Below are 25,637 nucleotides of genomic sequence, written 5' to 3'. Positions count from 1 at the left end.
CGCACACCACCACGCCCGGCTAATTTTTGTATTTTTAGTAGAGACTGGGTTTCACCATGTTGGCCAGGGTGGTCTCGATCTCTTGACCTCGTGATCTGCGCACCTCGGCCTCCCACGGTGCTGTGATTATAGGCATGAGCCACTGAGCCACTGTGCCTGCTGACTTGAAAGTTTTGATGATTGGGGCCTGAAGCTGTAAGTTGCACTGATGGGGCAGTAGGTGCCCCCGAGGTAGGCCTGAAGACAGATTGTATTGAAAGCAAATTGGGGCTTGGAGAGTGAATCCGTGTTCATGGTCCTGTGGCCTTGTCTGGGTTTGTCGTTATTGTCTGTATATTGCGTGAGATTGGGAACACAGGAATGCAGAAGTTGTGCTGCCCATCCTGTCAAGGTGTTGTGGTTGTTTCAGGGGTGGGAGGCCTGGCTAATGACTGCAGGTGTAAGGGCTTGGAGAGGCTTTCACTTTCATATTGGGGATGATAGGTTAAATTGGTAGAAAGCCAGGTTTTTGCAGGGGCAGGAGTGGCAGTATCCGTCGTCGCTGACAGAGGCATAGCCAGCAGTCTTTTGCTAGGGTCAGCTTGGATTGGTTCTGCAGAGCCTCGGTGAAGCTGAGGTTTTGTAGAGGTAGTTATGGATGACAGGAAGCGGCGGTGTGGTGGTGCAGGCAGCCAAGGGAGTAAAAAGGTAAGCCGCGTTTCGTCTGCGGAGAAGTCACAGAGTGCGCTGGAAAAGTAGGTCATTTATCCACACTAACAGAGAGTCAAGTGTGGGAGCTTGGGTAGAACCAAGAGACGTCTTGGCAGACACAGTAGAGGAAGAGGGTGAAGTGGCAGTATAGGCAGGGAAAGGGCTTTTAAGTTTCTTTAGGGGTTTGGGGAGTATTTATGGCTTTTAAGAGGAGGGAGACAGTGGTGGGCTGTGAGGTGGAGTTTGGTGGGGCTGAGAAGAGTACTGGAGGGTGGCAGTTGGTGGGTCAGTCAGTGGGTGCTTCAGGAGCTTGTTTTAATCTAGAAAGGTGGTACCAGGAGATATGTCCTGAGAGTTCAGCTGCGGTGGGAGTTGTAAGAAGAACTTGAAAAGGACCTTCCCACTTGGGTTTAAGGCTTGCTGGGATAAGAGTGTTTAGGAAGACATGTTCTGGTAAGAGGGTTCAGTTGGTGGGGCTTTCATGGGAGGGCCTGGTCTGCTTGTTGGTGGAGGAGATGGTGGATGAGAGAAAGTGTTGGGAGGTATTCTCCTAGTTCAGAGTTAGAAAGGGTCTTATTTTGTAAGAGGAAGGGCGTCCATACATTAAGTAAAATGGGCTGAGGAAGGAGGGTGCTTTTGGGCTGGCTGTGTTATGGGCTAGGGCTATGGGCAGGACGGAGGTCCAGGGTTTCTGGATTTCAAGAGTGAGTTTGGTTAACTAAATTTTAAGGATCCCGTTACCCCTTTCAACTTTTCCTGATGACTGGGATTGGTATGGGATATGGAGGTGCCACTGGACACTGAGGGACTGAGAGACTTGATGGGTGATCTAGCATGTCTGGGAGCTTTGATTTGGCGCCTGGATAGGAGATCAAAAATGCAGCTATGGAGCAGTCAGAGTAGGGGCGGGGTCAGCTGGGGCACAGGGGGTTTTCTGAGGGGGTTTTCTTGTCCCTAATAATGCTTGACGTCTTCATCACCAGAAGCGTTTATCCTTTGTGTTATAAACAATCCAATTATACTGTATTAGTTATTTTTAAATGTATGACTAAATTATTTTGACTATAGCTACCTTGTTATGCTAGCAAATGCTAGGTCTTATTCATTTGTTCTAACTATATTTTTTACCCATCCTGTCATTATGTCTTATGGAGAATTTTCTTTCAGTTCCAGCAAAACAATGAAACTCACAAAACTAACTAATGATTCAGGCTACAGTCATTTATTTATTATTATTATTTTTTGAGACAGAGTTTCGCTCTTGTTACCCAGGCTGGAGTGCAATTGCACAATCTCGGCTCACCGCAGTCTCCACCTCCTGGGTTCAAGCAATTCTCCTGCCTCAGCCTCCCGAGTAGCTGGGATTACAGGCTGCGTCACCATGCCCAGCTAATTTTTTGTATTTTTAGTAGAGACGGGGTTTCACCATGTTGACCAGGATGGTCTCAATCTCTTGACCTCGTGATCCACCCGCCTCGGCCTCCCAAAGTGCTGGGATGATAGGCGTGAGCCACCGCGCCCGGCCCAGGCTACAGGAATTTAAACAGCAATTCATACGTAAAATTCTCAGCTCTGGGTGCACACATTGTAATTCTGAATGATTGCCGCCTAATAAGTAAACTTTCGGAGCATCTCAAATAGTATTTTTATTCTTGGGTGCAAGATGGGCTTCCTAGCATCTGATGTGATACCTATTTGATACTTTTATAAAGAATCAATAGCCTTCTTCCCTTGAGGTATGAGCAGGGCTTTCCAGCAGCCCTCAGTGTGTCACATGGTCTGCATTCTGCTTGCTCTTGGGGGATACCACCATTGTTGGGTGACAGCTCTGGGAAGTACTTTACCCAGAAGGTGCTGGTTGCAAGGCCGAGGATGAGGGCTTTCTGGGCATGCTTGTCGGGTACGGGACTACTGGGTTGGGACGAAGAAGGCAGGTTTGAGGCTCATAGGCACTGCCTCGGGTGATGCCTGCTCTACCCACAGTTGATGGCAGCAGAAACCTGGCTCAGGTAAATGCTGTGTATTACAGGCTTTGGTAGAGTGATGCAGGTAGAGGAACCAGCAGGTTCAGAGGCTTGGAGGTGCATCTGAGCCATGAACGTTTCAGAATCTGGTGACCATCATGATCACATAAGTACAGAAGTTTTAGACGAGCCTGGGCAACATGGTGAGACCCTGTCTCTCAAAAAAAAAAAGCCCTAGCAAAAGCTGAACATGAGCCAGAGTTCACCTGTATTCGTTGTCTTAGGGGTTCTGCCTTCAATCTGAGTGTCCTGGGACATATGGAGGGTTGTGAACAGAAGAGGTTCATGTCCTTGGTAGGACTTTAGAGGTTTCCAAAAGTCTCTCAGAGAACGGACTGGAATGAGGGCTGAGGCGCTGAGAAGTGGAGTCTCCATTCATGGTCACAGGTGGTGAGAAGGAATACTGAGAATTGAAATCCATGGATCAGTTAGCCAGCCCCAGGGCACCTGGGTGTATGGTTGTATAGGGATCAATGGAGGTTTTATCAGCTGGAGGTCGTCACAGTTGGCTTCTTATTCTCATGGGTTCTGAAGACTGAAAATACTCGTGGTGCCAACATGGGGAAAGAGAAAGTGTCCCAGTCTCTCACTGAACCTGACACTAACTGTATGGTGTCTGAGATTGGGGTGTCTTGCGTGTTCACTTGATGTTTTCCGAGTTCTTCGGAGTGGGGAACCTGTGGATACGCCAAGCTCAGAGTCCTGAGTGCCAACTAAGGACTGATGGAAGTGTTCTTATTTCTGGCAACCGATGGAAAGAGGTTTCCAGTTTCAGAATTCATATCAATTTGTGCAAATGCTTTGAGGTGTGACTGAGCTTGGAACTATGTACCGCAGGCATCCAATCTTTCTGATAGGAACGAAAAGCCAGGGGTGAAGATTTAGGCTTGTAATGTGGTTGCCTGCAAAGCTAGGCATCTGTGGATGGGAAAGAGGTGGTCTAACTGAGGTCTTCATAGGATCTATCTGGTTGCACAGTGGAGAACAGACTCCTGGGTTAATTAGGAGGCAGGGAGCTTGGGGGGAGTTTGCTGGCATAATTCAGATGAGTTGATGGACCGAGTGAGTGCTGTGCAGATGGGAGAAAAGGCAGCATTCTAGGTATATTTTATGTTTGGTTTGTTTGTTTTGTTTTTTGAGACAGAGTTTCACTGTTGTTACCCAGGCTGGAGTGCAATGGCTCGATCTCGGCTCACCGCAGCCTTTGCCTCCTGGGTTCAAGCAATTCTCCTGCCTCAGCCTCCCCAGTAGCTGGGACTATGGGCATGTGTCACCATGCCCAGCTAATTTTTGTATTTTTTTTTTTTTTCCCAGCCTGGGCAACAGAGCAAGACTCTGTCTCAAAAAAAATTATAATTAATGTTCATTAAAGACACAGTATTAAGAAAATGAATAGGCAAGCTACAGATTGAAAAAAAATTTCCCCATACATCTACTGACAAAGGACTCACATCTTTTTTTTTTTTGCTTTTTAAATGCCTTTAGATTTTCTTTTTTTCTTTTTTTTTTTTTTTGAAGAAAGAGAAAGAAAAAGAGGGAAAAAGAAATATTACTTCATTCCTAAAATGGGTATCAATAATGGCCAATCAATATTTTGTGTGTTTAAAGTGGATTATGTATATTTTATGTGTTTAAAATGGAGAGCTCTATTGAGTTTATTTGTTCTGGATCTGAGTTCAAGTCCTGGATAACGTTATCAATTTTCTGTCTTGTTGAATCTAAATCTCATTATGGGTCTTATGTGTCTGGGTGTTAAGATCTCTTATTATTACATTAATCCTTTTACCCTTGTATCCTTGTAGCTTTGAAATCTATTTTCTTAATTGTGAGAATTGCAACTCCTGCTTTTTATTTATTTATTTTTGCTCTCCGTTTAATTGGTAAGTTTTTTTCCAACACTTTGAGTCTTTGTATATCTTTAGATATACCGTTAGATTTTGTCTGTATCTTTTGATTGGGGGATTTAGTCGATTTAAATTTAGGATTACTGCCATTTTATATTAACTGGCTATTTTATCCTTTCGTTGATGTAAATTCTTCTTTATGTTAATGCTCTTTACTTTGTGGTGTGTTTTTAGAAAGGCTCATACTGGTTGTTCCTTTCTAGGTATAATGCTTCTTTTAGAAGTTCTTGTAAAGCAGGCCTGGTGGTAATAAAATCTCTGAGTACTTGCTTGTTCCTAAAAGATTTTATTTTTCCTTCAAATGTAAAGCTTAAATTGGCAGGATATGAAATTCTGGGCTGAAAGTTCTGTTTTTTAAGTATATTGAATATTGGCCCCCACTCTCTTCTAGCTTGTAGGGTTTCTGTTGAGAGATCTACTGTAAGCCTAATAGGCTTCCCTTTATGGGTAACCTGATCTTTCCCTCTGGCTGACCTTAATATTTTCTCCTTCGTTTCGATCCTGGTGAATCTAACGATTATGTGCCTTGGGGTTGGTCTTCTTGAGGAATATCTTTGTGGTGTTCTCTGTATTGCCTGGGGTTGAATAGTGTCCTGCTTTGTTAAATTAGGAAAATTTTCCTGGATAATATCCTGAAGAATATTTTCCAGCTTGAATTCCTTCTCTCCATCACATTCAGGTACACCAATCAAACATATATTAAGTCTTTTCACATAGTCCCATATTTCTTGGAGACTTTGCTCATTCCTTTTTATCCTTTTTTCTCTATTCTTGTCTTGTCGTTTTATTTCATTGAGTTGGTCTTCAACCTCTGATATCCTGTCTTCTGCTTGATCCATTCGGCTATTTAAGCTTGTACATATTTCACTGAGTTCTTGTGTTGTATTTTTCAACTCCATAAGTTCATTTGTATTCCTCTCTATATTGTCTATTCTTTTCATCATTTCATCGAACCTTTTTTCAAAGTTCTTAGTTTCTTTACATTGGGTTAGAACAAGTTCCTTTAACTCCCAGAAGTTTCTCCTCATCCATCTTTTAAAGCCTATTTCAGATAATGGAACACAGTCCTTTTCCATCAGGGCTTGTTCCGTTGCTGATGAGTCCTTTTCCATCAGGGCTTGTTCCATTGCTGATGGGTTCTGATTTTGGGTATACTCGGCCTTCTTAGGCTGCTTTTTTCCCTTCATTGTAGATGAACCGCCTTTCTAATTAGGTTTCTGAGTCAACGTCCGACTTATTGATTCCCAGTGCTGGGATCTGAGCAACCCACTGTGGTGGCCTAAATAGCAGCGATAAGACTGATGGTGCTCTTCTCCCCGGGAATCTCTGGTCTGGCTTCCCTCTTGAGTCCGCAACAAGCGGCTCTGACTTCCCGGAGCTCCAAACTCCGGTCAGTAGGGGAAGCAGTCCCATTTGCTCTGCATGGAGAGCTCTGCGCCGAGGCGCCAGCAAAACCGCTGCGGCGGCCACAAGAGTCGCGCTGGCGACCCGTGGGGCTCCTCCACTAGGAATCGGCTGATCCGTGAGTGACGAAAATTCGTCTAAAAATGTGGCGTCGTCTCGTTCTCTGAGCTTTCACTGGGAGCTACAATCCTGAGCTGTTAGTGATCGGCCATCTTGAATCTGTCCTAATTTTTGTATTTTTAGTAGAGACGGTGTTTCACCTTGTTGACCAGGATGGTCTTGATCTCTTGACATCGTGATCCACCCGCCTCGGCCTCCCAAAGTGCTGGGATTATAGGTGTGAGCCACCGCACCCGGCCTCTAGGTATATTTTAAACAAAGGAACAAGTAGATCTTTGCTGTTGTAGGTAAGGGAGTGACAGAGGGAAGAGTCAGTAATGATGTTGTTGTTGTTGGTTGTTTATTTTGAGACAGAGTTATGCTCTTGTTGTCCAGACTGGAGTGCGGTGGTGTGATCTCAGCTCACTGCAAACTCTGCCTCCCAGGTTCAAGCAATTCTCCTGCCTGAGCCTCCTGAGTAGCTGGGACTACAGGCACACGCCACCATGCCTGGCTAATTTTTGTATTTTTAGTAGAGACGGGGTTTCAGCATGTTGACCAGGCGGGTCTTGAACTTCTGGCTTTGTGTTCTGCCTACCTCAGCCTCCCAAAGTGCTGGGATTACAGGCGTGCGCCCCTGCACCCGGCTGACCCCAGGTTTTCATGGTCCTAGTAGCTGCAGGAATTGAAGCTCCAGTAACTGGGATGGGGAAATTGGTGGTAAGTTCCATAGGGACATCAGAAGTTTAGTTTGGGCCCTGTGAATGCTCATGTTTGAGTGAACAGTCAAGGCATTATGTGCGCAGCTGGACACATAGGAGGGAGTCATCCAAAAATGATGGTTACTGTGTGAACCAGGGTGGAACTGTGGGTCATACTGAGCAGGGAAAATGCAGACCATGGTGGTAATGCTATTAGAACATCGGAAAGAACTGGGTACAAGATGAGGAGCTTTTTTGGTTGACACTTGTTGGGGTTACAGGGCATGACAGTCACAGCTGTGGAAGGGGGCAAAGAGAAAGGTGTTGGTAGAGGGACTGACCTTCCCGGCCCTCCTAGTAACCACTGGATTTTTTTTCAGTACTATTGCATTTTCAAGACTTCTGTCTATTTAAATCTCTAATTTTATTTTCTGCTTTCCTTAGTGTTGTATAATTTCATGATTTAATCAAGATCAGATTTGAAGTTACACTGTGTTTGTTTACATTTTAATTTTTATTTTAAAAACATTTTATTGGCCAGCTGTGGTGGCTCATGCCTGTAATTTCAGCACTTTGGGAGACTGAGGCAGGTGAGTCACCTGAGGTCAGGAGTTTGAGACCAGCCCTGGCCAACATGGAGAAACCCTGTCTCTACTAAAAATACAAAATTAATGGGGCATGGGGGTACATGCCTGCAGTCCCAGCTACTCTGGAGGCAGTAAATACAGCAACTCTCTGCAGTACCCAAGATTGCAGGTGTCTTAAGCAGCAGAGCCTTTATTGTAACACAAACCAGGGTAATGGGCTGCAGGATATTTGTGACTGGTGGGCTAGAAAATTCCATCTTAAGAATGCTGTGAGATACAAAAGATCCCTGGAAAAGGTAGTCCATCTTTTCAAGTCACCAGAAGGAGTCATCAGTGCCAAAAATGGGTTCGGTCCATGGCCTAACTCATCAGAGAGAAAAAAATGAGAATGGAATGAGTGCTGAGGATACTAAAAAACCCGTCTGGTGAATGAAAGAAAAAGTTACTTCTGTATCATGATGAGGTAGGTGAATGATGAAACTGTGGACACCTGCCAAGTGGTAAAGGTGAAATGCTTTTTGCAAGAGAACTGCCAGTCACATAAATCTGGCAGGGGACAGGGGCAGGTTGAAAATGCAGTGCAGTTCCCACATACCTGGGATGTATGCAGCTATTTTATGTATGACATTCAATTTAGGTACATTGCATCCTTATAAGTGGTGTCCTCCAGTGTTATACCGAGCAAGAAAAAATATTGCCTGTACATCTGTGGTATATTCCTCATGTAAATATTCTGGTAACCAATCAGAGAGGGCTGAAGGCTTTCTCACATTCACTGCAGTAAAAGACACTTTTTCAGTGGGAGCACTCCTTATATAAAGAAGCTAGAGTTCTACCTAAAGAATATTCCCGAGACAAAGGATAATTTCCCTAATACTTAAGAGCACTTTGAAATTAATAAAAATTCAATTAAAAAAAAAAGAATATTCCCCATTTATCAGACTCAAAGGCTTTGATCCAGAATGAACTCTCTGGCCTTGAAGAAGCAAAAAGACTGTGCAAGAGAATTTCCCACATTTGCTTCACTTATGAGGCTTTATTCCAGTATGAACTGTCTGATGTTGAAGGAGCGAAGAACTGGCGAAAGGATTTTCCACAATCACTGCATTCGTCTCCCCTTTTTCCAGCATGAACTCTCCTGTGTTTAGCACGGCTACAGGTTTGAGCATAGAATTTCCCATATATACCACACCTATAAAGCTTTTCTCTAGTATGAGCTCTGATTTTGCAAGAGTGAAAAGGTTTGGTGAAATGATTTTCCACACCCTCTGCACTCATAAGGCTTTTGTCCAGTATGATATCTCTGATGAACACAATGTGCAGATTTTTTATGAAATAATTTCTTACATTCACGGCACTCATCAGGCGTTTCTCCAGTGTGAACTCTCAAGTGTTTTTTTTTTTTTTGAGATGGAATTTTGCTCTTGTTACCCAGGCTGGAGTGCAATGGCGCGATCTCGGCTCACCGCAACCTCCGTGTCCTGGGTTCAGGCAATTCTCCTGCCTCAGCCTCCTGAGTAGCTGGGACCACAGGCACGTGCCACCATGCCCAGCTGATTTTTTGTATTTTTAGTAGACACAGGGTTTTTCACCATGTTGACCAGGATGGTCTTGATCTCTTGACCTCGTGATCCACCTGCCTCGGCCTCCCAAAGTGCTGGGATTACAGGCTTGAGCCACCACGCCCGGCTACTCTCAAGTGTTTAATAAGGCTGGAGTTTTCAGCAAAGGATTTTTTACATTCACTGCACTCGTCAGGCCTTTCTCCATTGTGAACTCTCAGATATCTAATGAGGCCAGATCTTCAGCCAAAGGATTTTTCACACTGCCTACACTCATGCTTTTTTTGGTATGAACTCGCTGATGGTGAATGAGGTTGGCCCTTAAGCTAAAGGACTTTTCACATTCGCTACATTTATACGGCCTTTCTCTAGTGTGAACTCTGTGATGCTGCAGGGGTAAAGAGCTTCGGCGAAATGATTTTCCACACTCACTGCATTCATAAATAAGGCCTTTCTCCAGTGTGAACTCTCAAGTGTTTAACAAGACTGGAGTTTTCAGCAAAGGATGTTCCACATTCACTGCACGCATAAGGCCTTTGGTGTGAACTCTCCTGTGTTTAGTGAGATTAGATATATAAGGAAAGGACTTCCCACATTCGTTGCATTTATAAGGCTTTGCTCCAGAGTGAACTCTCCTGTGGTTAGTGAGACTGGACTTTTCAGCAAAGGCTCTCCCACATTCAGTACACTCATAAAGCCTTTCTCTAGTGTCAAGTGTCTGATGCTGCAGGGGTGAAGAGCTTTGGTGAAACGATTTTCCACACTCACTGCATGCATGGAGCTTTTGTTCAGTATGAAATCTCTCATGAACGTGGAGTACAGTGTTTTGGTGAAATCATTTTCCATATTTGCTGCACTCATCAGGCCTTTCTCCTGTGAACTCTCTGGTCTCTGTAAACATGTACACAAGTGCTCTGCTTAGAAGGTGCTGCCTCCTCTTTTCCTCCATGCCAATAATCTAAAAGCAAGGAAATGCTGGTGAGGTACGTGTTGACTTTGTTGAGTACTGGTGTTTCTATGAGCCTACCCACAAGAGTGTCGGACAAATTGAAAAACTAGTCTATAAAATTATTTGCTTGCATCGGGAGTTGGGTTCAGGGTGAGGTTGGGACTGCTTAGCATTATCGCAGATGTAAGATAATTTCTCCTGCACACCTGTTTGTGGAACCTCACTTGCTGATGACATGCGAGTGCTACATAGAAGAATATGTCCAGGCCCCCCCAGGATGACTAGAGCACAACATCCTTTGGTCATGTTGCAGAATATTGAGGAGACTGCAGAGACCAGTGGGTGAAACAAGGAGGATTTTATTAAGGTGGCCACCGGCTTAGCGGATCAGCATCCCAAGGCTGAGTGCCTAGCAAAGACAGGGCTTGACTTTATACATCCAGGATGACGTAGCAGCTAACAGGGTTACAGAAGCCAGAACGAAGAACAGTTATTAATTTGTGACATGTCTTGTGATGTACGTTACATTTGAAAATAGCATTTTTAGAAACACACTGCATATTCGTTGGGTGTTATCTTACCCTGTGGCCTTGTAACTGGTCTGCAAGTAAAACAGGAGTCTTGAGGTGTCTTGGAACTTTGCTGAGTAAGTGGGGAGAATAGATAAGGTGAGTTTTACAGGGAGTTAGTTAATTTCAGGCAGAGCTGGGGGTTAGGTTTTATACTGAACACAACACAGTAAACTTTATTATGCAAAAATTAAATAATAACAACTGTTGTTATTTATTATTTAACTTCCCTCTTCAATTAGGGACTGTTAAGAATGGGTAGATATGGCTGGGTGTGCTGGCTCACACCTGTAATCCCAAAATTTATGAGGCCGAGGTGGGCAGATCACAGGGTTAGGAGTTCGAGACCAACCTGGTCAACATGGTGAAACCTCGTTTCTACTAAAAATACAAAAAATTTAGCCGGGCATGTGGTGGTGGGCACATGTAGTACCAGATAGGAGGCTGAGGCAGAAGAATTGCTTCAAGTCTGGAAGCAGAGGTTGCAGTGAGCCAAGATCATGCCACTGTACTCCAGCCTGGGTTGCAGAGCGAGACTCCATTTAAAAAAAAAAAAAATGGGTAGACACTTCATAATTCAAAATATATGAGCCAGTATTGAAGACCACTGCAGACAGAGCAGGGAGAAAAATAGGTGGTGAGATGTGGAGTCCAGAGTTATTAGTTCAGGGCTGGATTTAACAGCACAAGTGACAAGGTATAGGACTGATAAACTGGCAAACGCTTAAGAATTGGGAAGACAGAAATAATGTGCTGCTTCTGTTGGCACCAAAATAATAGTCCTGTCCTCACTCATACTATTCCTAAGGACCAGACTGCCCCAAGTCCACGTTGCATTGAAGCAGGAGCGGCCGCAAAAAACAGACCTCTTGAACACCGAACCAGCAAGGAAGGGGTGTTTATTATTACAGCCCGGGAGTGAGGCTTTCTGTATTGTATAAATGGCCCAGCTCCCCTAACACAGAGAAGCTCTGCCTTTATATAGGCTTACACTCTAGATATTCCCAGAGACGTAATCTTAGGTTTCCAGCCTTAGAAATTACAGGTGAAAGGGTCTTGGGTTTACAGTTTTAGGGATTACATGTGAAAGCGTTCTGGTCTCTGGATGGAGGAGTAGGGTGGGGGTTTGATCTTGTTTCAGAACAGTGTCTTCCGGAGAGATTCCCCCATACCAAGCCTGCCATCTTGTAGGAAGGTGATTTAGGAGGCGCCAGTCGACCAATCTTTTCTTCTATTGAAATGCAGTGCGGAGGTCAAGCGGGGAGGTGATCCTAGACGACTCGGTTTCCTTCCTCAGCATCTTTGGGACAACCAAGGGATCTTCATATCACCACCAAGATGAACAACGACATGCAACCCGATACTGTAAATACTAAGGCAAGGCCGGGCGCGGTGGCTCACGCCTGTAATCCCAGCACTTTGGGAGGCCGAGGTGGGTGGATCAAGAGGTCACGAGATTGAGGCCATCCTGGCTAGCATGGTGAAACCCTGTCTCTACTAAAAATACAAAAAATTAGCTGGGCCCGGTGGCGCATGCCTGTAGTCCCAGTTACTAGGGAGGCTGAGGCAGGAGAATCACTTGAACCCGGGAGGCAGAGGTTGCAGTGAGCTGAGATCACACCACTGCACTCCAGCCTAGGCGACAGAGTGAGACACCGTCTCAAAGAAAAAAGAAGTACTAAGGCAAAAACAGGACAGATGAACAGTCAGTACTGGCTCAGAACAAGTCTGCATTTGTGCTGTAGGAAGGAGGTGGAATGCAGAATTGAAGGCAAAGATAAAAGGTTCTGTTTGAGAGAAGGGATCAGGGGGCTCTTTGCTTCTAGTAAACAAAAGGCCCTGAGCTCTTACAGCCTTTCTTATTTAGTAAGCAAAGTGAATAGGGAGGAGGGGTGATGTTGGTCAGCTACTTGATTTATCACAGGGACTGCTTCCCTTGTTCAGTAGTTTCCAGATCTTCAGGTAGATGACCTCCAGGAGCACTGGACCTGCCCTCAACACTCCTGGCAGCAGATACAGTTTGTCAATTTGCTGACATTCTGCTTTCATGAGGACAGTTTGCTCAATACTCATAAAGCCTCCTTAGGTATTTTGAGTTGGTCACACCCCACATTCTTGGGGTCACCAGCATCTCCCCCTAATGGTTATTGCTGAGTTTAAAATGAGGAAACTGAGGCCAGTATAAGAACAATCAGATGCCAATTTATTTATCTCCCGGGTGAGGTTCTGTGGTCGAGGTTCTGTGGTCCTGGGGAAAGGGGGCCAGATAAGTTGTGCTTGACTTCTCAGGGCAGGGGGTTTTATGGGGGTTAGAGGGGGGCTGGCCTAGGATGCATGGGGTGGGTTGCCATTGGGTAAGGCTCGGCGGGATTTTTCAATTTTCCTGGGTTCAGATGTGTACTTTAGTGCTGAGGTTCAAATACATAGCTTGGTGCTGAGAGTGCATAGTTTAGTGCTGAATATAGACCTGGGGGCAGAATGCAGAAGTGGGCGAGGGGAGCCCGCATGGAGGAGCCAGATGCTGAGTAATGTGTTCTGCCTGATAAACTGTTATCAGCATAGAGGGGGTGGGTGTTGTTCATCGGCTCTTAGCAAGGCTATCGGCCTTACACCCCCTTTTAGTTTTTACATTAATTAAATGAAGGCAGTTCCCGGCTGGACAGCTTTCAATTGCCAGGTGTTGGTCCACAGCATCATACAGACTACAGACAGAAAACGGAGACATAATAGCATTATTCCTATGATGATAAGAGGGACATTGAGATTACGTTTAAGATAGGTCCAAGGATTAAGGCTCTCCAAGCCCTGCTGGAATTCTGTCCAAGAGTTTTTGTTTTTGTTTTTTTTTAATTAATTAATTAATTTTTTTAATGGGGTCAGGCAGATCGTGGCTCCCAGGCATCCTGCAAAGTAGGCGGGTCACCTCGGGGGCGTCCTTTACCCGTCGTCTTACATTAGCAGTGAGGATTCCGGCGTCACCCCGAATCGTTTTCCTTACTCATAAGTTTAAGGCGTGTCCAAGCTTTTAAAGAAGTTTGATAGTCTCCAGTCTGTTTATTCAAGTCAAGAACTTTTTTGTAAATCGCTGATATCAAAAGTAACATTGGATGTAAAAGCTTCTGAGGTTCCGTGGACATTCACTTTGATTGTATTCCACATTGGGAGTGTGGTTAAAATGGCCGTGCGATTGCTGCTGCACTTGCAGGCTTGGTGCTTGTTCTTGCAGCCACAAGACAGTAGTCTTAGCACTGCCTCTTCTGTTTGTAATTCCACTTCAGTTTTATTTTGGAGCATCCATGTCTGATCAACTATACGTGTCCAATTTTCTACATATTGGGCTGTTCGAAATAGTGCTACTGAAGACACTACAACAGAAGTTACCAGTGTGATCAAGGAGACCGTAGCAAAAATTATCATGCCTAAGGCTCTACGAGCACCACAAGTTAGCCAGTAAGAATGTTCACGGAATGTAAAGCCAGCGTAGCAGCCCATGGTTCAGACAAATTATCAGGAATCCATAATCCAGGAATACGACTATGAATTATTGGGGTGGATATGTTCTGTCTTCATATAGTGCTATGATTAAGGCAATAATAAAATTGACAAGAGACTGAAGTCAGTTGGGTGATATTTACCTGGAATTGACCTTTTTTAGCTGCTAGAAAAACATAAGGATTGAGGCCGGGTGCGGTGGCTCACACCTGTAATCCCAGCACATTGGGAGGCTAAGGCGGGTGGATCACGAGGTCAAGAGATAGAGACCATCCTGGTCAACATGGTGAAACCCCATCTCTACTAAAAATACAAAAATCAGCTGGGCATGGTGGCATTCTCCTGTAGTCCCAGCTACTCGGGAGGCTGAGGCAGGAGAATTGCCTGAACCCAGGAGGCGGAGGTTGTGGTGAGCCGAGATCGCGCCATTGCACTCCAGCCTGGGTAACAAGAGTGAAACTCCGTCTCAAAAAAAAAAAAAAACATAAGGATTGAAAACACAGACCATAAACTGAGTGGTAATGTTTGTAACGAAGGTGATATTAAAGTACGTTGAACAGAATTACTATTATTGAATAGTGTTCTGACCCAAATGCTGCGTTTCATAAATGAGAGTTTAGTTGTTCTGTGTCCGGGGCAGTCACGTGTCCTGGAGCCCACGCTTCCTGATCATGATACATTTCAGGAGGAGTGTCAGTCCAGAGTACCAGCTGCACTGCTGGATGGTTGGGAACAGAACATATGTCCAGTATGTTTTTGCCTCTACATAGGGGAAACATACGGCATAGGATACCACGGCGAACATGGAGTCACGGTTTTTGCCTGACCCTGGCTCTCCAGCAGTTTCTTAGCCTCCTACGTGATTTTCTTGATCTGTCCCCGTGTTATGGGTTTGATTGTGATTGTGACTCTGGTTGGCCCTTGTTCCATCTTCGCCTTCAGATCCAGTTGGCTCATGGCTCATACTGGAGGGACTGGGCCCACAGTTGGCCACCATGGATCCTCCAGTGTCCTGTTCCATGGTCATACATACTGGGAGGGCACCCACACGGTTTGTCCACCTCCAAAAACTGCGAGCATAGCCCCTTCCCCATGTCAGCAAATCCGCTGGGCCTTTGCATTGTCCTTTTTCGGGGATTTCTGTAACGTTTTTGTATAAACTTGCCTCTTTTCCTCCAACACTTGCCAGTGTCTTTCTCCTGGAGTCTTACCACCTGTGAAGTAAACAAGGCTAAATGTAGTTTTGTTTGAGGTGGTAGTTGGTCTCCTGTTCCCCCTTTTTGTTGTCTGAGTATTCATCTTAGTGTTCGATGTGCCTGCTCAGTAATCCTTGTCTTCAGGATTGTATCGAATTCCTGTTTAGTGTTTGATTGCCCACAACTGTAAAAAGTTTTGAAAAGCATGACCTGACATAAGCGGGTCCAGTGTCAGTTTTGAATTGTTTAGGGACCCCCATATGGGCAATCGATGACAGTGTCATCAGACGTGACCAGCTGTTTCTCCTGTTGGACATACAGCATGTAACATGAGACCGATATCTACAGTTAGGTGACCATCGCTGAGCTTGCCGAAGAAGCGTGCTATATGTGTGGCATCCATCTGTGAAATTGCACTTGGAGCTAAGCCTCGCGGGTTACATCCTTCCACAGGTGGAACACCAGGGATATGTTGGCAGGTGGGGCAGGCGTGCACAGTGGCTCGGGCCTGGTTGTGAGATAGATAAAACATACAGTGAGGGCAGAGGTGTTTTCATGTAATAATGCATGGGAACCTTGGACCGTTGAAATAAAGAACCAGTTAGCTTATCTGCTTCCTCATTGCCTAGAGGTAATGGCCCAGGATATGAGGAATAGGAAAAGGAGTAGCATGAGAATGAGTAACTTGCCGATGTCTTGAGAAGTAAGTTAAGCAGCTCTGGTTCTACGGCGCTTTTCAGAGTGGCAGCCTCCATGCGACTGGCTCCATTTACAACATAGGCCGAATCAGAGACAATGTTAACAGGGGAGAAAGCTGTGAGCTGCAGAATTCTGAACGTAGAGCTGAAACTCCAGGGCTCTTGATTGATTGAGCATGTTTAGTTCCATAAATAGCTGCACGGCCTTTAGAAGAGCCATCAGTAAAATAAGTCTGTCCATCTGGAACACGCTTGTGATGAGTAATCACAGGGAGGATTGAAGGGTGAACCTTGTAAAATGGCAAAATCTTACCTGAAAGGTAATGGTTATCTGTAACTCCTACAAAATCTGTGAGGGCCATTTGCCATGCAGTCCACATTTCCCAGACCACAGCCTGCTGTTGGGGATCCCAGAGAACACCTTCATCAGGGTCATATCCTGTAAGCATTTTTGATCTACGTTTGGCTGTTGTTGTAAGTTGTGTGATTAAAGAAAGGTAAACTTGCAAGGATTTTACTGTCTGATCGGATAGAAAAAGTGACTCCATCACCATTATAATTTTGTGTGTGAACTGTCCTGAAAGTGCTATTGGAGGCCAGGCGTGGTGGCTCACGCCTGTAATCCCAGCACTTTGGGAGGCTGAGGCGGGCAGATCACGAGGTCAGGAGTTCGAGACCAGCCTCGCCAACACGGTGAAACCCCATCTCTACTAAATATACGGAAATTAGCCAGGTGTGATGGTGGGCACCTGTTATCCCAGCTACTTGGGAGGCTGAGGCAGGAGAATGGCTTGAAACCAGAAGGTGGAGATCGCAGTGGGGCTAAGATTGAGCTATTGCATTCCAGCCTGGGCAAAAGAGCGAAACTCTGCCAAGAAAAAAAAAAAAGTCCTCTTGGAGAATGGAGAGTGGGAAGCATAAACACAGGCAGAGGCTTCTGTGGGTGGAGTTGGTACGCATGTCATTCCGGAAGCATTTGTTCTATCTCCAAGCTGCAACTCAGCTTCTGCCTCCTTAGTAAGTTTCCAGGGAGAATCTAATGAAGAATCTCCTTGGAGTGTTTGATAGAGGTGTTTGAGTTGTTAAACAATACCTAGCACTGGGCTCAGCCAGTTAACATCCCCCAGTAATTGCTGAAAACCATTGAAGTTGGTCATCTGTCTCTACGAGGAGCTGCTTTTTGAGTTCCTATGTACTCATATGGGAAGGTTGTTTGCACCTTTTCCGGAGCTATTTTGAGATTCCATTTAGTCAGGGCTCGTTTTATTTCTCTGCATAGCTGGTGTAATATTTGATTTGTGGGAATGGCCAAAAGAATATCATCAATCTGACGAATGATGTAAGGGGTGGGAAACATGCTTCCCGGATCCTTTAATGCTTTTCCTACAAAATGCTGGCAAAATGTAGGACTATTGAGTATGCTTTGGGGTAAAACTTTCCACCGATACTGAGAGACAGGCTCTCTTTGACTAATAGAAGGCACAGAGAATGCAAATTGAGGCTTGCCCTTCGCATGCAATAGTATAGTATAAAAAAATCTGAGATCTATATCTATGAGAGGCCAATCTCTTGGAATGGCTGTTGGGGACAGTAAACCTTGTTGCAATGCACCCATTGGTTTAATCTGTGAATTCATAGCTCTCAAGTCATGTAGCAGTTGCCATTTTCCTGATTTTTTTTTTTTAAATCACAAATACTGAATTCCAAGGGCTGACTCTTCTATATGCCCTTCATTAAATTGTTCTTTTATTAGGCCAGACGCGGTGGCTCAGGCCTGTAATCCCAGCACTTTGGGAGGCCGAGTCGGGTGGATCACGAGGTCAAGAGATCGAGACCATCCTGGTCAACATGGTGAAACCCCGTCTCTACTAAAAATACAAAAAATTAGCTGGGCACGGTGGCGCGTGCTTGTAATCCCAGCTACTCTGGAGGCTGAGGCAGGAGAATTGCCTGAACCCAGGAGACGGAGGTTGCCATGAGCCGAGATCGCGCCATTGTACTCCAGCCTGGGTAACAAGAGTGAAACTCCGTCTCAAAGAACAAAAAAATTGTTCTCTTATTAACTGATGAAGCAGAGTCAGTTTCTCCTGTGATACGGGCCATTGATCTGATCCACCACCCATACAGGTTTATCAGTCAGGCCCTCTTAATGGCAAAGCAGTGGATGGATAAGTATCAATGACCCCTATTAGAAATTCTGAAAGCCTAGCTGTTTTCTATTTGTTAGCCCAGTTATCGATAATCGATCAGGGCTTCCCTGCAGGGACTTCCTAAGCCTTTTCCGCTCTGATAACCCATCTTTTTCCACATTTTAAATCCTAGACTATCAATTCTCTCATTCCTAAGTCTCATATCCCATGGTGTAAGTATGTCTTGGCCTCATAGATTCACAGCTATATTTCCAGCCTATGTTTGAAAAGTACACGATTGCCTATCTGGACTGAGGCAGGTAAAATCTCAGTATTCCACTGAACATGCTGAGCTGTTCCTATTCCCACTAAGGCCAGTTGTTTTTAGATATCACTGATAACATCCGCTCCCATGTCCATAAGCCCACAAAACTTCTTTCCTTTGATTTATACAGGCCGATTAGAATCTGTGGATTGGGAAGAGGTAAATTTCCCAAATCCTTGATTTCCTCCCGTCTCCCCTTTTTTGGAGAATAAGCAATAGCTGAGCAATGTATTCTTCTGGTTCAAAAACCCAGTGACCCTGTGACAATTACTTGCATTTCTCCTTGGCAGCCAGCCAGCAACTCCAGGGACAGTGGTGACGCCTTGTAAGTTAGGACGGCTTTTACCCAGGATCAGTCCCATATGTCCTCTTGGCAAAGGTCCCCAAAAGCGGGTGGGAATTCTGGTGGGTCTGTCTACACCAGCTAACTGGGAGATGTAATCCTGCACTTCCGGATGTTCCTGGGGAGAGGGAATATGTTCCTCTGAGGACCCACCCCTGCAGTGGGGTTGTGGTCTGGACGGGAAGTGCCCTCAGTGTTTGAGGGAGCTGGGTCCACCCCCTACCGCCCACTCGTGTTTCCTGACGTGGGAGTGCCGTTCTGATTAGCCCACTGGTTTCCTTCCCTACACCGAGCGCAAATTCTTGGCATTTTTTCTGTTGGCAGGGACACCGCGTTATAAGATCCCTTTTGCCATTAGTCTGAGGACACTCCTTCTTAAAATGCCCGATTTTTCCACAGTTTCAAAGACCATGAATTACTTAATTCGTGACAATTCAGAGAGAACTTACAATTTTGTTACTTGACTGACAACCTTTCTGCTAGACAGGAATTACAGAGGTAAGCAGGAGCCTGGAGACAGTTGAGCTTCCACATTCCCCCCTTTAAAAGCTTTCTTTTAAAAATAACTATTATTAGAAGGCTTTCACCTTGTTTACGGTAGACATGCTGCTAGGATAGCAGGATCGAGCCTGAGGCCTGTCACAAGGCAGTCCACTTGTTTGCCTCGGAGTCGCTTTGCCAGCGCATCTGCTCTCAGCGTCACTTGTCTTTGTGGCAGCAGACCGGCTCTTTGACTTCACGTTTCTCAGCCTTTGTTGGCCTCCCATTCCCATCTTTCAGGGACTCTTCCCCATCATTGACTAACCAGCCATCCACCTGGGGGGCACAATCTTTGGCCTTTAGAGAAGCACGAGTCAGAAGTCAGACTTAGAATCTCTCATGTTCACAAGTGATGTTTAAGGCCTGGGCCTCTCTTCTCTACACTCATACATCTGCATTTTACAAGCCACGTAGAGGGTAAAGAGGGGAGGCCTGGGAAAGAAAAATACCTTATAGAAGACCTATGTTAGTTTCATAATTTTCTACCTTTTCATGAGATGAGCTTTCTTGTGTGGGTAATGGCTGATACTTAGTGCCATTACTTGGGAGGGTGTGTCTTGGCAACACCGCCTCTACAGTGGACTGTATGCTGCTATACAGGAGCGGCAATAAGCAAGGCGGTAATAGACAGACGCCTAATACAAGGACTACACTCTGCATGAGAGTCGTGAATCTGCCAAAAGACGAAAGCCATCCACTAAAAAGAGAGCCTGGGGTCCAGCCTTTCCAGGTTTGGACTAGAACAGGGGCTAACATTCTCATGTTGGCAGTGATTTCTATAACTGCCTGTCTGTTGTCATCAATTGCTAAACAACAGTCAGTTAAATTTTCCACACTCTTCCCTCTGAATCCCGCAGATAATCTAATGCCAGTCTGTTTTGATAAGTTTCATTTCTCATCTGTGTAGATTGTACAGCTAACAAATCTAAAGCTTTAAACGTTTCATTAGTTATAATTTCTAATACTGCTTGTACTCCAATGAAATGATTAATCATGTAGATGGGAATACGATATAACCATGATTCATCTTGTGCCCAGGTGGCTGCCATAATAATTATTCTCTCTGGAGACCAATCTGTATCTTTCCAATCTGCCGTGTATCTTTCTTTTTTTTTGAAGTTTGCTCATTTGTTCCTATCTTTTGTGTTTTTTTTTAGAGACAGGGTTTCACCATGTTGGCCAGGCTGGTCTCGAACTCCTGACCTCAAGCAATCCACCCGCCTTGGCCTCCCGAAGTGCTGGGATTACAGGTGTGAGGCACCGCGCCCGGCCATTTGTTCCTATCTTTAGACTTATCGTAAATAGGATGGATATCCTAATGTTTCTCCCTGTTTTAAGGGTAACAGGAAGAATGAGGGTTTAATGATACCTAATACACACGCTCTTATCCATTTTTCTGGCAACTGCCTGTAGGCTGGCTGACCACAGATCCGGTAGAGTCCTGCAGGCGCTTGCCGTGTGTCTGGTGCATCTATTGATGCTAAGAGTGGTTTAAAGAAGGGAACCTAGAAAATGCGTTAAAAACGAGATGGCCGGCCGCGGTGGATCACGAGATCAAGAGATCAAGACCATCCTGGTCAACATGGTGAAACCCCGTCTCTACTAAAAATACAACAATTAGCTGGGCACGGTGGCGAGTGCCTGTAATCCCAGCTACTCAGGAGGCTGAGACAGGAGAATTGCCTGAACCCAGGAGGCGGAGGTTGCGGTGAGCCGAGATTGTGCCATTGCACTCCAGCCTGGGTAACGAGCGAAACTCCGTCTCAAAAAAAAAAAAAAAAGAGACGGCCTTGAGCTATTTTTACCTTTTCTGTTTTCTCTCCGCCATAAAGTTTTTCCTATAGCTTCATGATAGTACTGTTGCCCTTACTTAACAGGCTAATTTACCTACAGGGTGTGTATAGGGGGTACCCTGGCCAGCTACGCAGTATCTTCCTTTGATCGGGGTTGTTAAGAGCCAAGTATCGGAGCCAGTAGGCATTAATTATGGAGCATCTGTGGTGGAGAGAATTAATGTGTAGTTGTCATGGGGAAGCAATTATTTTACCTCGCATGGCCACCGATTCTCCATGTCAGTTCCTCTGCATATATAACATGAGGAAACTCCTCTATTTCCTGCTGCATTCTCAGCTAACTGTTCAAACAGATTTTAGTGGCAGGGATTACCTGGTTAATATCTTCACTCAAAGATTTGAAAATCCTAAATCGTTGCTGAAGTTTGTGAGCTCAAGTCCTTTTGATAATACTAAAAATACGATTCTATCAGTAGCTTGCACCCTGGAATATTTAATGCCTAATTTCTGTGGCTGTATCGCTGTATCCAGTTAGGACCTCAAATTTGTTATTTCAAATCAGAGTTCACCTGATTGAGCAAGAGGCACTGAGGTCCTAACTGGATAATCAGGTGAACTCTGATTTGAAATAACAGATTCAGTGAGGCGACAGGAACTTCCTGGTACCATCTGTTGAGGCTTCTGGAGAAGTTTCTGTCCTGAGGATGTGGAGTATCACTCATCCAGTAAGGGCTGTGACTGGATACAGTCAGCTTTCTTCTGGGATCAGGAATGTAACAACCGCAAGAGGCACATGCTGACGTGACTGCATGCCAAGGGTTGTGTTATTATTTTTACAGAGTGTTCTTGTTAGCTGGCAGGCATCTGAATACAGATATTACAGATACAGGCGGCCTTTGTCAGAGGAAGGTACTCTGGTTGAATTGTAAAGAGATCCTTTTCCAGACCTATCACGGAGCTTGAACCAAGTCCCAGGTAGAAGTTTGGGGTCACAGCAAATGTAGGGCTGATCATCACCAAGATCACAGATTGAGTAGTTTGGTTACATATACAGGTTCCTAGGGGGGTTATATAAAAAGGTGGTAACTTGTGTGTCTCCTACCCGTGTAGTACGGGTGCATATAGGACATCCGTCCTAAGCTTCCTCCCTTTCTAAGATTGCCGCAAGCTAACACGATGAAAATGAAAGGCGACGTCTTACACCAAGACCTGGGCAGGAGTGCTTTCTCCTGGAAGCAAGCTTTGCAGCAGTCACAACATAGTCACAAGATGGTTAATACTGCTACAGTAACAGTACATTTATTTATCTGGCGGAGATTCCTCAAGCTTCAGCTAGTGCGTTGACTAGTCAGCTTCCGGTTGTGTGACTAGAGCAGGGCTTGATGATTCTTCATTATCAGTTGTGTCTGAGGTCAGGCTGGTGTGGGTTTGGTCTCTGTTTGCCTCTCGTCTTAAGCTTCGTCTGGCGGGTTGACCCGGGTCTGGCTGGCTGGTCCACGTGTCCTGGGCAGCAGCTCTCTTGAACCAGCTGTGATGGATCCAGGGAACTTCAGCAACCTTAACTGCAGTGGGGGTAGATGAGATGGCAACAGAGGGCCCGTCTCATATGGGTCCTAATGTGGTTGGGGTGGGTGGACTGGGCTGGATGTACTGGCAAGCTTTCTTGGATGCAACTCTGCTGCTTAAGGCCTGCATTTGTCTTCTCCATGTTAGTGCTCCTGTTTCCTAGTTCTCCTTTAATTGTGGTAATGAGCGGGGAGGCCTTCCAAACAGAACTTTGTAGGGTGAGTGTCCTGTTTTTTTTCTGGGTGCATCTGATTTGAAGGAGAACCATGGGTAGATCCTGATCTCACTTTAGGTGGGTAATTGCTTTATTGCTTGGTTCATCCTTTCAGCTTTTCCTGAACTCTTGGGACAGTATGCAGCTTCCATCTTGTTTTTAATAACTGGGATAGGTGTCGACAACTTCAGCTACACATACCGGGCCATTATCTGACCCGATAGTCAAAGGCACCTCAAACTTGTGAATAATGTGTGCTAGTAACACCCAGTTACTCCTCAGGCCTTTTCAGGTGGGGACAACCGTCACCCAGTCGGAATAGGTGCAGACAAAGACCAATAAATATTTAAGACCTCTTACACAGGTAACTCAGTAAAATCGACCATCAGGTTCTCACGGGGGGTGAATTCCTGGGGGCCGGACTGGTCCTTATCTAGGGTTGTCTTGTGCACAGTTAAGCACTTTTCATGGACAGTACTGTTAATAGCTGTAAGCTGTTGTGAGGTTGACTAAAAGGGTGGGGAGGCCGACCCGGGGTCAGGTTTAGCAAGTTTATTTCAACCTGCCAGGCTGGCTGCCTCATCACAGGCAGTGAAGGCAGCAGCCTGGCTTACAGACTGTAGGGGTTATATAGGGGCTTTGCAGGTAGCCAGGTGCTGTTCTAAGAAAAACCGTATCTTGGTTCTTAGGGGCTAACATTCTGCTTAATTGGGTCAACGTCCTGGGTTTGAGAGCCGGGTACGACCACATCCTGGAACCTAGGTGCCCTGTTTACAGGGCGTGAGCTCAGCTTAGGAGAATGGCAAGGGGGGGTCTATGGGCTTGCTTTGCTGTGACCCTAGCATTCCAGCCTCTTGAGATAGATATATATATATATCTATATGGGGCACCATTTTAGCTGCTTCATGCTGAGTAGGGACGCTGGTTGGGGTGAGACTGGCTTGCAAGTTGGTAGTCCTGGAACACCATCATGTCCTGTAATGTGGATTCTGCAAAAAACTGGTTGAAAAGGCGTAAGAGGCAAGGGCCAAAGATGAAGAGGAGGAGGAGAGTTATAGCAGGGCTGAGGAGGGGAGGCAGCCAGGGGGCCCAGGAGCTGAGAGACCAACTGGGCCAGCCGGGCCACACAGTAGAATGTTTTTTAAATTTTTTGGGTTTGGTCTTTGAGCCTTTTGATAGTATTTTATACTAATCTAGATTACTGAGGTTAAAAACAGCATTATTTATTTAAAAAGAGGCACAGACTTTTTTTTTCCCCCAGCAGTGAGCTGGTCTAGGCCTCTGAGGTTTTTGTAAAGAGTCTAGTTGGTTTTGAAGGTTAGTGATAGACTTTGCTATGGTTTGTTTTTACTGACTGGAAATTTTGGGAAAGCAACTAGAAATATGGTAACAAGGTTTTGAGACTTCGTGCTTCTAAACTGACATTAGTGGTGACTTTAAGGGGCTGAACTATATATTTTTGGGGGGCGAGGGGGGGCATGTAGTATAGTAGGACAGGGAGTTTTCCGGTTTGGAGGACAAGGTGAATGTGGGAGGTAGATTAGGGTGCAAGCACCTGTCTAGTTGGTAGGGAGACAGAAATGGGTTATGGATCTCAGAGGAAGGAGACGCCTGTGGTGTTAATGTAAACGGACAAGTGATTGAGAATAGGTGTTGGTGTGTGTAGATTCCTTATTTGGAGGGAATTGGTCCAGCTTTAGCAACCCAGTGCGAGAAGGAGAGAGAGAGACCCCCTTGAGAACTGTCTCACGAAGGGGTTTCCATGTTTGAGAGGCAGGAGAGGAGGTAATGTGGAGGGGCTGCGGAAAAGGGCCGTTAGCTTAGGGGAGAGTGAGGGGTGGGAGATGTTTGAGCAGCACCACAGACGGAGGGAGGGATGGTGCGTGCGTGTGTGTGTGTGTGTGTTGGAGGAGGCAGCATATATGGGGTCTTGGCCAAGTTTTGGGTGTAAAGTTATGGAACTTTCGGAGTTTTGCGTGGTTGTAATTAGCAGTATATGTGAAGAGAAGTTACCAAGAAGAGGGTGAAGGTTCTGTGTACAAAGGCAGGGCCGCTCTGGATGGTGTGTGAAAAGGAACAGGAAGATGGTCCTAGGGCTGAGAAACTGCCACAGCTGCGTGGGCAGCAGAGGAGCAGGAAAAACAGGAATGCATACACTTTCCTTGAGACGTGTGTGTGCGCGCGTGCGTGCTCGGGGGAGAGGAGAGGACTTTGAATATTTGATATGTTATGAGGAGAGAGACTTCTTAGCTGATGTGTAGGGAGAGGAGGAGAGTGGAGGGCTCCTTGAGAGGAAGTGACAGCAGACAAGACAGTTGGGTTTTTTTACTGTGTAAACAGGTGTGGGGTGGGGCTAGAAGGGTGAAGGAGAAAGGTACAGGGGTGTGCATTGATAAGAGATGTTAGAAATTCCAGTTCCCTTGGAAGGAGGCTCCTTGTTTTAACAGTGAAGGTTTTCTGGTGGCAGAATACTGGGTTTGAATTGTGGGGGTGATGAGGGGGAGAGGGACAGGGGCAGAGGAAACAGACTTCTTGCCTTGTCGGCCTTTCTGGTCCTGTTTGGTGTCCTTGGCAGTGTGTAACTCCTGCTGGGAGGTGTGCAGCTTGGAGGAGTTGGTAAGTAATTAGCGATGGGGTTCCTGCCTGGAATGGGAGTAGAACAGCGAGGCATGTAAGGAAAGACTGTGAGAAAACAGTATTAAATAGGGAATACATAAGGGGTCTGGGGGCGCGTGGGCGTGAGATGAGTTCGTCAGCCTCCTCCACAACTGAGAGCTGAGAGGGATCAGTTGGTCCTGGGAATTCAGGCAAAGCAGAGTAGGTAGCCTGGGTCTTATTAAAGGTGAGATTTA

General features: G+C 45.5%; 1 protein-coding gene, 1 non-coding gene and 1 pseudogene across 9 annotated transcripts in view; all 3 read right to left on the bottom strand.

Annotated features, from left to right (window-relative positions):
- Positions 1-8,956: 8,956 nt before the first annotated feature.
- Positions 8,957-25,637, bottom strand: part of LOC118150118 (uncharacterized) — a 17,347-nt pseudogene continuing 666 nt past the window's right edge.
- LOC118150393 (U12 minor spliceosomal RNA) lies at positions 13,367-13,504 on the bottom strand. Its single transcript, XR_004738499.3, has one exon. It is a non-coding gene; the product is annotated as a U12 minor spliceosomal RNA (small nuclear RNA).
- Positions 23,323-25,637, bottom strand: part of LOC103790127 (zinc finger protein 587B) — a 16,557-nt gene continuing 14,242 nt past the window's right edge. For all 8 annotated transcript variants that reach the window (XM_078361012.1, XM_078361014.1, XM_078361015.1 and 5 more), the window contains one exon: positions 23,323-25,428. The gene's annotated coding sequence lies outside the window, so the exon portion shown is untranslated. The remainder of the gene's footprint in view (positions 25,429-25,637) is intronic.

Source organism: Callithrix jacchus, chromosome 22, assembly GCF_049354715.1.
Source record: "Callithrix jacchus isolate 240 chromosome 22, calJac240_pri, whole genome shotgun sequence".
Taxonomy (NCBI): Eukaryota; Metazoa; Chordata; class Mammalia; order Primates; family Cebidae; genus Callithrix; species Callithrix jacchus.
This window is presented reverse-complemented; position numbering and strand designations above follow the sequence as displayed.